This window comes from Parasteatoda tepidariorum, chromosome 7, assembly GCF_982258835.1.
Source record: "Parasteatoda tepidariorum strain Cologne lab strain chromosome 7, Ptep-v5.0, whole genome shotgun sequence".
Classification (NCBI taxonomy): Eukaryota; Metazoa; Arthropoda; class Arachnida; order Araneae; family Theridiidae; genus Parasteatoda; species Parasteatoda tepidariorum.
Window position 1 is genome coordinate 98,405,475 of NC_141761.1, and position 16,103 is coordinate 98,421,577.

Genomic DNA, 16,103 nt, shown 5'->3' on the forward strand with positions numbered 1-16,103 from the left:
TTCATTATTTCATCATCTCTATATATTTCATTATTTGTATCTGTCCTTTCTTACGCGATAAACGTACAAAACTGACTATAGGCAATTGCCATGTAAAAGAAGATTTTTGTTTTCTTATGGTTTAAAAATATCTTCATTACACGTGTAAATATTATTCCAACATCCTTAATTGTTAGGATTTATAAGTGTTAATTATCTGTTAAGAAAATAAAACATTCTATAATATTTGCATCAAGCTGTTTTTCTAACAATTGAAAGTGTTTAACAAATTGCTTATAAGGAAATGTCACGAGGACTTTTGAAAGTTAAGATTTCTAAACACTCAAATCTGTCAGTTTTTTTCCCGAACAATTTGTTAGCTTTCTCCTATCGATAAATATGAAGTTTAAATTTAACGCCACATGTTTTTCCGCTATTTGCAGGACTAAATAAGCTAAAAGGAAAAATTGTCGTTGTTAAATATTTGATCCAGGAAACAAAGGGCTAGCACGTTTTTCATTTAATATGATGAATTGATTATTCAAATAACGTTTCAAATAATTTATAAAATTTCCTTAATATAATCATTGATAAATATCAAATAAATGGAATATATTATTTTATCCATGCCAAGGGGACTACAACTGCATCTAAAACATACAGTTAGAAAATAATTTGTAAAATAATAATTGGCAATTATATGGTATAATTTGCTGAATTCTACCAGATAAAGATCCTTTATATCGTGAGCACGTTGTTAGGTAATTTTCAATATTTTATATGTTAATATTAAAATATTATTTCTATAGCCAATTATTTCGTAGTTAAATTGATGTATAAAATCAGGACTCATAAAGTTCTGTAAACGTGTGCAGTGCAAGATTATATTAAGTGTTTTTTTTTTTAAATGTAAATTTCATAAACTGTTTGTGTTCAATGTATTAATGTCTTACACTTTGATGCAGAATTTTTATTAAACATATTTTTTAATATTTTACATTAACTTACTTCAAAAGAGGTGGAAAAATTTTATATTTAGATTTTTAATAATTTATGGTTATGAAATACAGCATGAAGCATCAGTATATTTTTCTGCGTTATAGGTTAAAGTTTCTAAACGTGGCTTACGTCCAAACAATGAGATTTTAAATTTGAAATTATTTAAAATTAAGAAAAACAGTTTTTCGTCACTGAAATGTTTTTAATTTACTGAATTAGTGTTGATAAATTTTTGAATAGAATTGGAAGAAATATATTTCAAACTATTGTACTTTATTTTAGATTTTTTATATTAGTACAAATATAATTCCGATAATCTAGTAGATGTTTTCTAGTAACTATTAGACTATTTTTTATAATTAAATACCGAAATATATTTTTGCTTGCAATTAGAAAGCGTCAAGAAATTAATATATAAAAATAACATCTGTGTCCCAACTGCGTTAAAGGATCAACTGACGAATGGAAATAACGCATGCTGTATAAAAAATAATTTAGAATATATTTTTTAAAGCTAAAAATAAAGTTTGAAAACTTTAAATGTTGGGATAATTCATTCACTTAAAATTTAGGAAACCATAAAAACAAAAGACATAAGTAGGTAGGTACTTTATTTAGTTCTCCCCATGGGCTATTGGGGACGATCTGGGAAACGTCCGTAAGGATGATCCGAAGATACGCGATTGCAATTTTGATCCTCTGCAGAGGGAATGGCTCCCCTGCTTTTATTGCCCGACGACCTGAGCGTGAAGTCGAGCTCTTTATGGTAGAACAGTTTAACGACAACCGATACGGCCCACCCTCGGTTCCTACATAGGCTGGTCACAGGGGTCAACAACCCGCTTACTGACCACAGGCAGTGATACTTGACCTCGGTGTTCTACTTGGAATTGTGCATTTACGATCAGTCCACTACGGGACAAAAGACATAAGTAAAAATATCTGAAGGATATCATGTATGCAAGTGTGTCCAAATTAACACAGCACATGCTCTTTGGCAATCTTTCCATTGACTTTGAGATTTCATAAAAATCCCTCGGTTCCTACATAGGCTGGTCAAAGGGGTCACCAACCCGCTTACTGACCACAGGCAGTGATACTTGACCTCGGTGTTCTACTTGGAATTGTGCATTTACGATCAGTCCACTACGGGACAAAAGACATAAGTAAAAATATCTGAAGGATATCATGTATGTAAGTGTGTCCAAATTTACACAGCACATGCTCTTTGGCAATCTTTATATTGACTTTTGAGATTTCATAAAAATATTTTCAGAAAAACTGCTTGCGATTGTAAAATTTGTCAGGTCTTACTCCGTCTGATACGTTAAGAAGACTGCGGCATTTCTAAAAAAGTATGCCGCCAGACTTTACAGTAATGAGAAAAATTCCTCAAAATAGAAATTCAGTGCTTTTATTTTGTTTAGCGCACTTGTTTATTAAAATGCATTTATTCAACTTGGGGTGAAGAAAAAGAGTTGCAAGCGAAGAGGGCAAGAAACGAAACATTCAAATTCATTAAAAATTAAATTGTACTAAATAAACGAGATCAATCTACTGCCCAATTGCAGAGGCTGGCCCTCCAGAATTACCAGTAATTGCCGTAATTGCAAACCAGAAATGCTAAGTGCCAGGCATCTTTTTATTACATTTTAAAATTTTTAATTTCAAATAATTTGTGTATATGTATATACAGGGGGTGGGCAAAATAATGAAAACACTTCTATACTAATGGGCTATTCCACGGTAACTTACGTTACATTCACATAAACTTTATTGCATTGAGAACTTAGAAGCAAACAAATAATATGAATACACATACTAAAATAAAGTGATTTCTTAAAACTACAATCAAAACCAAAAGGAATTTAATTAAAATAATTATTATTTTTCAATTTAAACAATGTGAAAGCCTAAAATTAGTGTGGTAACTTACGTTACCGAAAAAGGAATGACAAAAATTTGCGATATACTTGAAGGCAAAATTCTGTTCTTATACAAAAGTTTCATGATTAAAATTATATGCATCATTTCTCTGACATGTTTAAATATTTCTAATGCCTAGATTTAAGATTTTATTTCAAAAGTTAAATTAAATATAATTTTTCAAGTGGGTAACTTACGTTACGAAATTCCCTTTGTATCAAACTTTTATCAAATTATGTACAAATGCAAATTAAGTTATTTAAACAGTATAGTGCAAGGGAGAAAAAGAGTACATGAAGTAAATTCAGATACTTTTGATTCACACATAACTGCAAACTTATTAAGTCCTCTGTAATTAAATAGAGCAGGGGGCTCAATTCTTTTCACCATGCTTTCTTTCTGGTAGAATATTTCATCTCTTTTTTTGTGGCCATTTACAATAGATTCCCACAGCAGCCATTACATTGACTTTAAATTCTTGCTTTGCAACAGACATTACCACACCAGGATATGACATGTCCTCCTATCTAACCATATATCAACCCCCATCATTTATCTTAGATTCATCATTTTCTTTTTCAACATCTTTCACAAAAAAATACTCTTCTGGTATGCCTTCTTGTACTCTTAAATGGTGGATCTACTTAATGTTTTTAATCTGTGGAGATTTTGAGAATGGACTAGACACTCCACTCATCTGTTCTAGAGACTCGCACTCAGCTGTTTTTTCTAAACATAAAATAAATTTCTAAAGAATTTCGTAAGATGGAACATTATAAATTTTGCTGAAGGCTTCCTTAGTCAATCCGAACTTTTCATGATGCTTACAAACACAAACATTGCCTGGAAGTTTGCTACTAAGCAAGACATGCTTTGGACGGAGCTCAAAGAATTTAGTTTTCCCTATTTTGCATTCTGGATTTTCTTCCATAGACATTTGGTGCATTTCTCGAACTGAATGATGAAGATGCCGTGCTTGTACTTTCTTTTTGTTATCATTAGCATCTCTAATTATAACTACATCCTTAATTCCCGGTGCCTGTCGAAAGATTTCGTTCAACTTTGAAAACATATGAATGCCGACACCCAAATTAATAACTTAATGCAAAGAGTTTCATTAAAATTAATATCTTAAGGCAGTGATAATTTATTTAAACTTTGGTATTGTAACTGGATACATCTTATTTAGTTTGTAGGCCAATTTTCAAGAGGAATAAACTCATTTCACATTGGTAACTTACATTGCATGCATGTCAGTAACTTACGTTACACATATTGAATGGAGTACAAAACAATAAATACGTAATGTTTGAAAAGAAAACTATTGCTGCTTATTTAGTGTTAGCCTCTGAGAAAGAAAAAATATTTTTCTTACTTTTGTATCACTTGTTCCTTTTTACACACAAAAATTTCTTCTTGGTTTTGGTAACTTACGTTACATGCATTAATGTTTAGTTGAAATTTATATAATTAAGTGGATTTAACAACAAAAACTTATTTTAACACCGCACAATATTTCTATTAAGTGCAATAAACAATATTTATTCTTTGGAACATTTTGAAATTAAAATAATGTTAACTTACTGATTTTCAAAAACTGACCATGTTCTTCACCCAAATCAGAACAAGTAAATGCCAATGTTCAATGGGTTACCAACACTAAAAAACTAAATTCTCAAAAAAAAAAAAATTATAAATTATCAAACTTCAAACCTTCCTAATTCAGAAAACATCCAAAATGATAACATTATTCTTATTTGAATTTTCCAATGTTTTTACCCTTTTTCATGGAATTGCCCTAATACATTTTTTCATATTTCTCCGTACATACTTAAAGAATTATTCTATAACTTCAGAAGTGTTTATATCATGCGATTTCTCATACATACCACTGAAGTTTAAAGCTTTTAGAGGTTTGAGGGACTGACAACGAATCATAAACTGAAAATAATGTTTTCGAGCACCCTATGTCAAAAAATGTACCAATAGATCTGTAACTAGTGACAGTTATTTTGGTTATTACATGCAATAATTATAAAAAATTTTGCAAGCCTAGCTTAAATATTTTTTGAGAGATGGACATTTTAATTAAAAAACAAATTTTTTTGTCTTCCTTTTTTTTGCTATGACTTTAAAAATATTCAATAAAAGTAAACAAACTTTTAGAGCAATTTAAAATTAATTATAAATGTTTTGCTTCAAATTTTGAGAAAAATTCGTTTGAAACTGTGGGAAATATAAGCAATTAAAATAGTTCCTTTATGATCAGCATGCGCGAGAAAAATTATAAAAAAAGATTCTTAATTTTGTATTGAATCGTATTTGACAACTAATGAAAGAAGTCTGATTTTAATATCTTAAAAATTTAAAAAGTTTCAAGCAATTTTCAAAGTAGTCTTCGTATTTTTTAAAAGGAAGCTCAAAATGATGAGAGGTTTTCTGTAAATACTATTTTGCATACGACAGAATTTAATAATAAATGATACCTAACAGTAAATGTTCAGACACCAAAATGTGATTTAACATGGAAAGAAAACAGAAAAAAAAAATTGGGGGGGGGGGATGATTTCCAACAATGCCGGTGTCATTTTAATAAATCTTGTTTAATAGTATAAAAAATTAAATATGTGGATTTCTTGAAACTTCTTAAATTTTCAAGATATTCAAATCTGACTTTTTTTATTAGTTATCAAATACAATTCACTACAAAATCAAGAAAAAAAAATTCAAATTTTTCCTGCGCATGCGCAGAATAAAAGAACTAGTACTTAAATTACTCATATCTTACGCAGTTTTAAACTAATGCTTCTCAAATTCTAAAGAATTTTAAAATTTTACAATTAGTTTCAAATTGTTCTAAAAATTTTGTTTAATTTTATTGAATATTTTTAAAGTTATAACAACAACACATAAGACAAAAAAAATTTAATTTTTATAAAAATGTCCGTATCTTTATAAATATTTAAATTTAATTTAATTTATCCTTGCCCCGCCATAATAGGAGGCACCCGGGGAATACTGAAGTCTCTCAATGCGCGTCTGTCTCATCAGTGCAAGTAAACGAATAGATAGTGATGAATAAAGGAGACCATCAAATGAAACAACCCACAGAGTGACCTGGGGTTGCACAGGTGTAAACGTACAAATACAAAGATGTGCTGTTTACAGATAATAGTTTTATATAGTAACTATAAATATTTAAATATAGGCTGACAAAATTTTGTGTAATTATTGCATATAATAACCAAAACATCAGTCACAAGTTCATTGCTACATCGTTTGGCATAAGGTGTTCAAAAACATTATTTTCCGTTTTTAATTAATTATTTGTCCATCAAACTTTTAAAAGCTTTAAACTTCAGTGGTATATATGAGAAATCGGATGATATAAACACTTCTGAAGTTATAAGGTTAAGTGGAGAAATAGAAAAAAATTTATTAGTACGGAAGTGTTTACATTATTTTGTCCACCCCCTGCATATACATATGAACGAGTTAATTGAAATTAAGCATTTTAAAATGTAATAGAAATTCATTGATATGTATGAGAAATCGCATGCAATTTTTTGCATATTGCAGGATATTTTTATAACGTATTTCTTCGTGTTTTAATCATGAAATAAATTCCACTGAATTCAAATAACGAAATATTTATATGCAATCAAACTACCAGAAAGGTAACCTGAATCGAAAGTCTGACTTTTCTTGTAATTTTTCTTTGTAAATACAAACTCTGACTAACGAGTGTAAAGCCAATATACTATTTTTACATGAACAATCGCTTTGAAAAAGCATATAAATAGAAATAAATCGTTGAATATAATTTTCAAGTTATCACTTATCATTATCAACTAAGTTATCAGTTATCATTTTTAATTTATTTTGTACCAAGTCCATACAAACCCTACAAATAGAAAAAAAATATCAAAAAATGTTTTTTATGTGATGAAATTGTGAGGAAGGTCGTCCAGTGTATCGAACGTTAGATCTAAGCTGTCGTAGAAGATATATAAAGCTGTCGAGCTTTATATTCAACAACTGATTAACTGGCTGAAGGACAAACGAGTTAAATTACTCATGCTTAAAATTGTTTTAAAATCGCGAAAAATTCGGAGTTTTTCTTCTAAAACTGAGGGCTACTCCTCTCTAAAATATGCCTCTTAGGTGTCTAGGCATGGACTTGTGGCATTTATTGTGGGATTCCATTCGATCCTTGAGCCTTAAAAATTTAGAAACTTATCTACATTTGACCATCATTTCAAATCGATCTTGAAAAGTTCAATCGACATGAATGCGGTAATTATTTGGCTGGACTCACCTTTATGGCTAGATCGAAATTTTTAAAAACTCGTTCATAAGTGCTTTAGGAAAAAAAAAGGAATTACTTTTGAATGTTCACTTTGAATAAAATGTTTCTTGATATGTTTTGAATCTCTTACCTGTATATCATAATTAAGATACAAGTGAATTCTCACAACATTGAATTAATATCTTCTCTGTCTAACTTCAAGCAATCTATGTTCACAAAGTTTAATGAGGTGACAGAAAGTGCTATATCAGAGTTTAGTATATCGCATACTGCTTAATTATGGTAGTTAGCAATATTTTCGTACTACCGAGAACTCTTTTACTTTGAATAAAAACGTTTCTTGATTCTTCTTACCGGTATATGATAATTAAGATGCATGCAAATTCTCATAACAATGAATTAATATCTTTTCGGTTTAATTTCACGTAATTTATATTCACAAAGTTCAATGAGGTGATATATGCTATTTCAGAGTCTAAAGATATTCCTTACTGTTTAATGCTAGTTAACAACTTTTCCATACTACAGCGAAGAGATTCAAGACATTTAAACCCACCTTAATAGGCAATATTAAAAACTGTAACGAAGCATTTTTTTTTCTTTTTTCTCTAACAAAAAGTTACAGACTTTTTAATACTCTAAGTAAATTTACGTATTTAAGGTATAAGTATCACAAACTATTGAGATTAAAGGAAAAACGGTAATACTGGCTACTTCCCCCGGTAGATTTAGAATATATCGTCGGATTGGCAACTAATATATTTTTTAATTAATTTCAACTAAGTTGTAAACATGTATGTAGGATATAGTTTCTTTTTTCGAATTATTTGTTTATTTATTGCTTGCAATATTTACATAGTAATTATAAATGAAGCTATATTTTAATGTCCAAAAATTAGAAATTGATATGCATGCTACAAATTTTTTATTTGAAGAATACGAGGGTTGTAAATTAAATAGTGGCAACTTAACCTTGAAACTCACAGAAGGGTGGGCATGCGCAAATAGGATATGGGAGCGGTGAGGTGGTGCTGTTGTCGATGTGTAGAGTGCAAAAAACAGTCGATCTGCTTAGAAGGGTAGTTGTTGTGTGGCGTTAAAGTGAGGAGTTTCGTTTCCATCGCTCTAAAGCATGTTTTCAAAGGGCTTAATGACAAAAAAGACGAGATGCTTGAACCCATCGTGCTACTGTCCAATACGGTAAAGCATTTACGCCACTGGCTTCCACTAATCCTAGATAGCATTCTGTCGCATTTTTGCCACGGGCAACCTCGATTTTAAGCGACGACCACTGATCACCTTTTGAAAACATGCTTTAGAGCGATGGAAACGAAACTCCTCACTTTAACGCCACACAACAACTACCCTTCGAAGAAGATCGACTGTTTTTGGCACTCTACTCATCGACAACAGCGCCACCTCACCGCTCCCATATCCTATTTGCGGTTGCCCACCCTTTTGTGAGTTTCAAGGTTAAGTTGCCACTATTTAATTTACAACCCTCGTATTTCTTATGAAAAGAAACCAGGTTGTTAAAAACAAATTCAAATGACGCAAAAAAGCAAACTGATTACTATACTTAATGAAAGTCGGTACAAATTTTGATCAGACTCCTGATTTGGATCAAATTTACCTAACCGTGATATTCCCCACCATATAGAGTCCGAGAAAATTCAGTAGAATTCAGAATTAAAAAAAATTCGTAATGAAGAATTCAGTTTATTATTCAAAAATATTTAAGAAACAAAGGCTACTTACAAATTTAAACAATAAACAACTGATCAATGTTAAAATTAATTCCCTCCCCCCCCCCAAAAAAAACACCTTGAATATTGAAATTCAAATACATATTCAAATCACTCAGCAAAACTAAAATCAATTTTCGAAAAAACTTTACAAATATAAAATCAATTTGCAGCGGGAAAATTGTAGATTTAAATTTAATTTATGGAGAAAAAAAATCTTTACAAAAATCAAACTACATCTCCTCCAAAAAATATTTTTAGCAAAACTATAACTGGTTCTAAAAAATAAACAATTCTCAAAATTTAAATCAAATTGCAGAAAAAATACTTAACAAAAAAAAAAAAGAATTTAAATAAAAAACACTTAAGTATTTTTTGTGTTAAAGGATTTTGATTTTAAGTTTAATATCAGTTACAGAAAAAGCACTTAAAATTGAAATCCAATTACAGAAAAAACACTTAATTATTAATAATTAAGAGTAATTTAATAATTAATTTAAAATTATTTCCCAAGAGAAACTCTTAATGAAATTAAAATTAGTTACTGATTGCAAAATTAAACTAATATTTTCATACAAAATGTTTTTTGATAAGAAGTGCAATTGAATTCTTAAATATAAAATAGATAAACACGAATATTGAGGATTAATAAAATTTAATTTTAAAAGTAAATATCTAAAGATAGGAGGTAAGGAGATAAGCGAAACGAAGAAACACGTAACGAAGAAACTCATGAGTTAGTTGCTAAAGGCTAGAAGTTATGTTTTACGACTTGGCATTGAACTAGAGAGAATTTGATGGCGACCTTGGCGAGAAAAGAAAAAACCGAAAAAGAATAAGAATGTTAAGTAACACCTTACCTATTTATCTACTATAAAATAACTGCACTTGTTCAAGAGTTAGATATGTTGTTTATCTTCACTCTCACAAAATAACACACAACTTTACTCTAAGGTATGTTTAACTTCATAAAATTATTTAAATCTAAGTAGTTTTTAATGTTGCTTATACATTTCAAATTAATTCTTTTTGTACTGTTTATATTTATTTTTTCAATTATAATTTTTTTAATTATTATTTTATTAATAATTCATTTTTTGGGGTTAAGAATAGGAAACACTTCAACATAAAAAGGTGCATAGGCTTCTATTGTATTCATACTTGTAAAAATAAGCAAAGATTTTTGAATAGTAAATACGATGCTGAAAAGCAAAATAGTATAAATATGCTGTCTAGCAACAAAAAATTTACATTATTCTAAAGATCTAAAATATTTTTTTTTTTCAAATTCAAACAATTTCTTAATAATTTTAAAGACCTTTCAAATTTAAAATATGAAATAGTTCTTATAAAATTTGAAATAAAAACTATTTGAGTATTAATTACTTTACAATTAAATCATATATTTTAAGAGATTTTTTATATAGTAAATATTTAACATTCACATTTTGAATTTAATCTTGCATTTTTAATATTTTACATTATTATACATTTATTATCTTATATATTTATTATATTATGTTGTCTTACATATTTATATTACATTTATTTTTTGAAGTACTAACTTTTGAGACTAAAATTTTCACGAAATTCTTAATTAAGAACTACACAGTGACCGGAAAAACAGCGTTATTTTTGTAGCTTAGTACAACTACAACTTCTTTGTTAAAATTGCAATTAACTACAGCTACTTTTTTTTTTAAAGTAGTGATTACAAAATACTTCAGAATTGTAGTTATTAATTTACAACCTCAAGGAGACGAACTTTGCACGAGAACATTAAGTTCTCCAGCAAAGTTCGTCAAAAAAAACACCTAGGTTCGAAAAGGTTTTCAATAAGAAATTTACTTACATTAATGTAAGGGAGTAATTAATAAATATTTATTCATGTATACACGAGCCAGTTTGTTATTTCGAAATATTTCTTTTTAGCATCTGCCCATTTAACCTGCAACACTTAATACCTTCTTCGATAGCGAATATTTCTTTTAAGAAATGCGAATTTATCAATTACTTGAAATTTTTCAATGCTCTTTTATTTCCTCTAAGCAGTGCATCTGCCCTCCTGGAAAGTCATGAATTTCGGTATTGAACAAAATTTGTCATGAAATGTCATGGTTTTAACTATTTTTTTAAAAAAAATCATGGAAAGTCTTGGATTTAGGTCGTCGAAAAATCTAATTTTCAAAATAGAATTTTAAAATAATGCCCTAATAATAAATAAAAATAATAATAATAAATAATTTAAAATAATAATAAATAATTTTAAAGAAATGCCTCCCCTCTCCAATTTCATGGTGTTCCGTATATCTGAACTTGTCCCCACTAATAGTTATATTATATTAAAATATAAAATGTTTTTATCTTATTGAAAAAAAAATTGTGGCGTTTTTTTAAAAAAATGAAAGAAAAAACATCATTTTTAAACCGAGTTATCATTTAAACTTCTGTGATTTCAGAATTTTTATTACTCAATTATTTTATTATGTCAATTTAAAATTCCATCTGAAGCAAGCCAGTCATTGACGAATTATTTCCATTCGGAAATGAGAACCGAAAAATCAGGAGTATTTCTTACCTTTTCGATGAACAAGAAAAGTATCTTTAGAATATAATTCTGCAGAAAAAAAGAGAAATTTTTTTTTTGCTTTTGTATTTTCTTCCAGCTATTTTATTACTTCAACTCTTTCTTTACTCTGTTTTTTAAATTTAAAATTTTTAAATATGAAGATGCAGAGTATAACAGTTTTGGTTCCACCTATCATTTCAATTAATGTTATCATAATGCTTTTTAAATTTATTGTTCTGTTTTTGTCGGAGAAAATAGTAGCTTCGTTAAGTCATGAAAAGTGCTTGGTATTAGTCATTGAAAGTCATGAACAGTCATGAATTTGAAAGTCTAAAATGTAGCATATACCCTGAAATTAAGTACATCGAAAATATGCTACCTTCCTTTAAAATAACACCAATCTTTTACGTGTGTACATTCGTATGTAAAACTGTGATCAAAGTGATTAATCATCTATTTTTCTTTTAATATTAGTTAATACTAGTTTAATACTAGTTTAAACATTAGTTATATGCAATTCTAAATACGTAATTCCTGTTATAATTTCATCATGCAATACTTTAATCAGATAATAATCGTGTAACAAATAAAAATAATTAAAATTTTTAATTAAATTTCTTTAGTTCAATTTCAAATAGCTACATTAATCGTATTTATGAGTTTACTTTGCACTAGATAACATCAAAAAATTTGCACTATATAACATTATTTAAAGCTTGAGTCTTAAGCGTTTTCTGAAACTTTTAAAGGGAACCTTTACAATGTAATAATTCTGAATATAACGAAGTGGTAGTCTCCTTATAAAGGGGTTTTTTCATTCGTTTATCTGTTCGATTTCTGTTATTTTTAAAGGAATTTTAAGCTGGAATTATTGGAGACAGCGAAAATAACAAATGATATCACTCTCTTCAAAGTGGACGAAGAACTGATAACTGTTTCTACAGGTAAAGAAATTTTTAACTTTGTAATGGGCAATGATAAAGTACAGGAAAATGGCATGCGTGACAGTTATTCCAAAAATAAAAACGGAGACAACAATAAATGACAGAGAAATGAAAAAAGTGACAGTGATTCCAGAAATGAAAACGGAGATAACAATGAAAGGCAGGAAAATGACAAAAGTGACAGTGACTCCAAAGAGAAAAACGAAGTATAGCCAAAACCACTCAGGATTTAAATGCTATAATAATTCGAAATTTTTTCATTTATTTCCAATGAGCTGCACAAGTGCGCACACATGAGCAGACCTAGTGCGTTCTCCAGAATTGGTATCCACTCTTTCAGGACCACCACCATGGGTGAGATACCGTTGGCCATGTTAATTTGGACGTCTAGTTTCTGCCACAATAGATGGCAGCACCGAGACTCTTATTTGGATGCTAAAGTGCACTAGGAATTTAATTTTGCCGGAAGTGCCAAGAGCCAATAAGGCACTCCTGGGATCTTTCACATGCCGCATAATCATACGACATGGCCGCTGAGGATCTTCTGCATCCCGAAAATCCGGTGTCTGGGCCGGAGATCGAACCCGCAGATTTGGGCTCAGAAGGCCGACGACAAACCAACTAATTCGAAACATTTAAAAGAGGATTTAAAGAGGAAGAAAGTGTGCTCGATCCTATTTTTAACTAACTTTGAAAATGTGAAAATAAATTATAATGGGAATTTAACATCACGAAATGGAAAATAATGTGTTATTTTATGTAACGCAGAACTTTTTATGACAAATAAAAGTAAGAATATACTAGTACAATAAATATTCTTGAACGTGATGAAACATCTTAACTTTTGAGCATTTTTATTTGGGCAAGAAAATATACCTTTAAGAATTTTAATTATTAGTCATAACAATATATTTTTGAAATTATCAGACGGATGAGAAAAGATTGAAATCAATGTAAAATCTCTAAATTTCGTATAAAAAATTTCTCTGCAGAGAATTTTTCTAATCAGAGATTGTATTGAAAGCAATTTTAGTCATTTATCAGGAATATTTATGCTACATATTTCCGATTTTTCATTGATTCTAAAGATCTTTAATTGAAAAAATCGAGCGTCTTTAAAACCAATATAAATAAAACACCTCTACTTTAACGTAACCAATTTCCAAAAATTAAAATTAAGTAAAAATTATTATCTTTAATTATGTTCATGTCTGTATCTTATAAGACATATCTGTTTTTTATCAGGCATGTATGTTTTTTTATCATACAAAATAATTTTTATCTACCATTGTCTTTCTTACCTTGAAAGTAGATTTTCAAAACTTTTACCAAAACAAAAAGATTGAAAAAGTGATTAATTATAGTACAATATAGTTGTCTCGATCGATTTCGAGAAAACTTAGTATTTGTCATTTAAAATTACTTGGATGAAATGATGTAAAAATTAGTATGCTCAGACTCAAAAACATACTTTTGATACTTTTGAATAAACATACCTTTTTTTAAGACGGATTCGGGTTTTTGACTCTCAAAATAAAGGGAGTTGTCACATTCAGGGAAATATGGTCCCAATAATTTGGTCAGGAGAGCGATCCAAAATTAAGACCCTTTACTGCTAATTTTACTTTTAGCATATTTCATCATATCTCGAGGATATATAATATCGAGAATTTAAGGGAATTGAAATATGTTTGCGCTTAATTATAAAATTCGTTTCTGCAAAGATAATTCCACGCAAAAATAGCTTTCGGTAAATATTTCTCTAAGATTTCTAAGATTAAAGATTAAGATTATTTCTAAGATTATCTAAGATTTCGATAAAACTTAGTATTTGTCATTTAAAATTACTTGGATGAAATGATGTAAAGATTAGTATGCTCAAACTCAAAAACATACTTTTCCTGAATAAACATACCTTTTTTTTAGACGGATTCGGGTTTTTGACTCTCAAAATAAAGGGAGTTGTCCCACTCAGAGAAATATGGTCCCAATAATTTGGTCAGGAGAGCGATCCAAAATTAAGACCCTTAACTGCTAATTTTACTTTTAGCATATTTCATCATATCTCGATGATATATAATATCGAGAATTTAAGGGAATTGAAATATGTTTGCGCTTAATTATAAAATTCGTTTCTACAAAGATAATTCCATGCAAAAATAGCTTTTGGTAAACATTTATTTATTTATTTTTAATTTTTTATTTAATAATAGTTGAAAAAATTTTGAATTCTGAGTCATACGATATTTTACATGGTTTTAACGAGTGTAATTTTATAGGACACAATTTTTAAAGGACTTTGCTGGATCCTTTGAATATTTTCGGTACCCTCTGAGAAAATGAATAGCTAAGTATCCAGGATGTGCGTCTATTTTATTTAGATAAATCTGATACACTATTTGCTTTTTGAAATTTCATTCCCAGAAATGAACACTTCAAGTTTCGTACTTTAATTTTATTCTCTCCCTTTTTTATGTATAACATTATTGGTTCTCAGAAATGCGAAATTCTACTTTTAAAGGCTTTGCTTCTTCTTCTTCAAATGCACTACAGCCCACTAACGGCCAAGATAATCTAAAATGATAGTAAAGAAGCCTCCGTCAACGGACCCCATCAGTCGCTGATTTTTATTTGAGGTCTGCCTCTAGCGCTCTATCCTCTGCCTCTAGCCGTTCGGCTTTCAATGAGGTGAACTTGGTTCGAATCCCAGCGATGGCTTGGATACGAATTCCGCATCCGGCTTACACAGACTGAACACAGTGCTGACGTGAAATATCCTCAGTGGTAGACGGATCGTGGGTTAGAGTCCCCTTGCAGCAGGCTAACCGTGAGAAGTTCGAGGTCTTCCCCTTCATGTGACGCAAATGCAGGTTAGTTCCATAAAAAAGTCCTCCACGAAGGCAAATTTCTCCCGAAACTTGATCTAGGAGTTCCCTTTTTTCCGGATTAGGTTCAAAATTACAAGGCTAAGGAGTTGAACATTAGTAGTCGTAAACCCAAATTAGATCGGCTGTCTTTCGATGGTTATAAAATAAAAAAGTTATGAAATATTATAAGAAGTATTTTTCTTTCGCAGATAAAAAGTTTCTTTCCAACTGTTTTTGAAAACGGGTATCATTCTGTACCATAATATATAATACCCGCAGTATCATACAATACTATACAATACTATACAATCTATACAATATACCATACAATATTATACAATGTAAGGCCCCACTTGCATTGTCTATAAATGTTTGGAAATGTTCGCACCTTGTTTTGAATAATTAAATCGTATCCTTTTTTCTTTTTTTTTTTTTTTTTTTGATTTTAACTGCTTTTTTGTTCCAAAAGAATTTTTTTAATTGATACGTATGTCTTACGGTTTCAGTTTTTTCATATCAGTCAGTTATTTTTAGTTTTTTTATTCAGTTTTTCATATTTAGTTTATTCATATGAACAGTAGACTTAAATTCAACTTTTTGAGACAGTATATCCGAAATATTTCATAATATTTGGTACAATTTTATCACTTAAGAAATAATGTCTCAATATTTTTTTTCTTTACAAAGTAATTGCCAATGTAAGAGTACAACATATAATTTGCCCTCGCTGCTCAAATTTTCTATCTACAATAAGAAAAAGTATAA

The 16,103-nt window shown here is 29.4% G+C and overlaps 1 protein-coding gene across 2 annotated transcripts in view; it reads left to right on the forward strand.

Annotated features, from left to right (window-relative positions):
- The first annotated feature begins 601 nt into the window (after positions 1–601).
- The window catches only part of LOC107450336 (SEC14-like protein 3), a 50,732-nt gene continuing 35,230 nt past the window's right edge, over positions 602–16,103 (forward strand). Inside the window, exon 1 of one of the 2 annotated variants that reach the window (XM_016066104.5) lies at positions 602–740. The gene's annotated coding sequence lies outside the window, so the exon portion shown is untranslated. Of the gene's footprint in view, positions 741–9,669; positions 9,913–16,103 lie in introns of those variants that run through there. The other variant, XM_016066103.5, reaches the window with a different exon arrangement.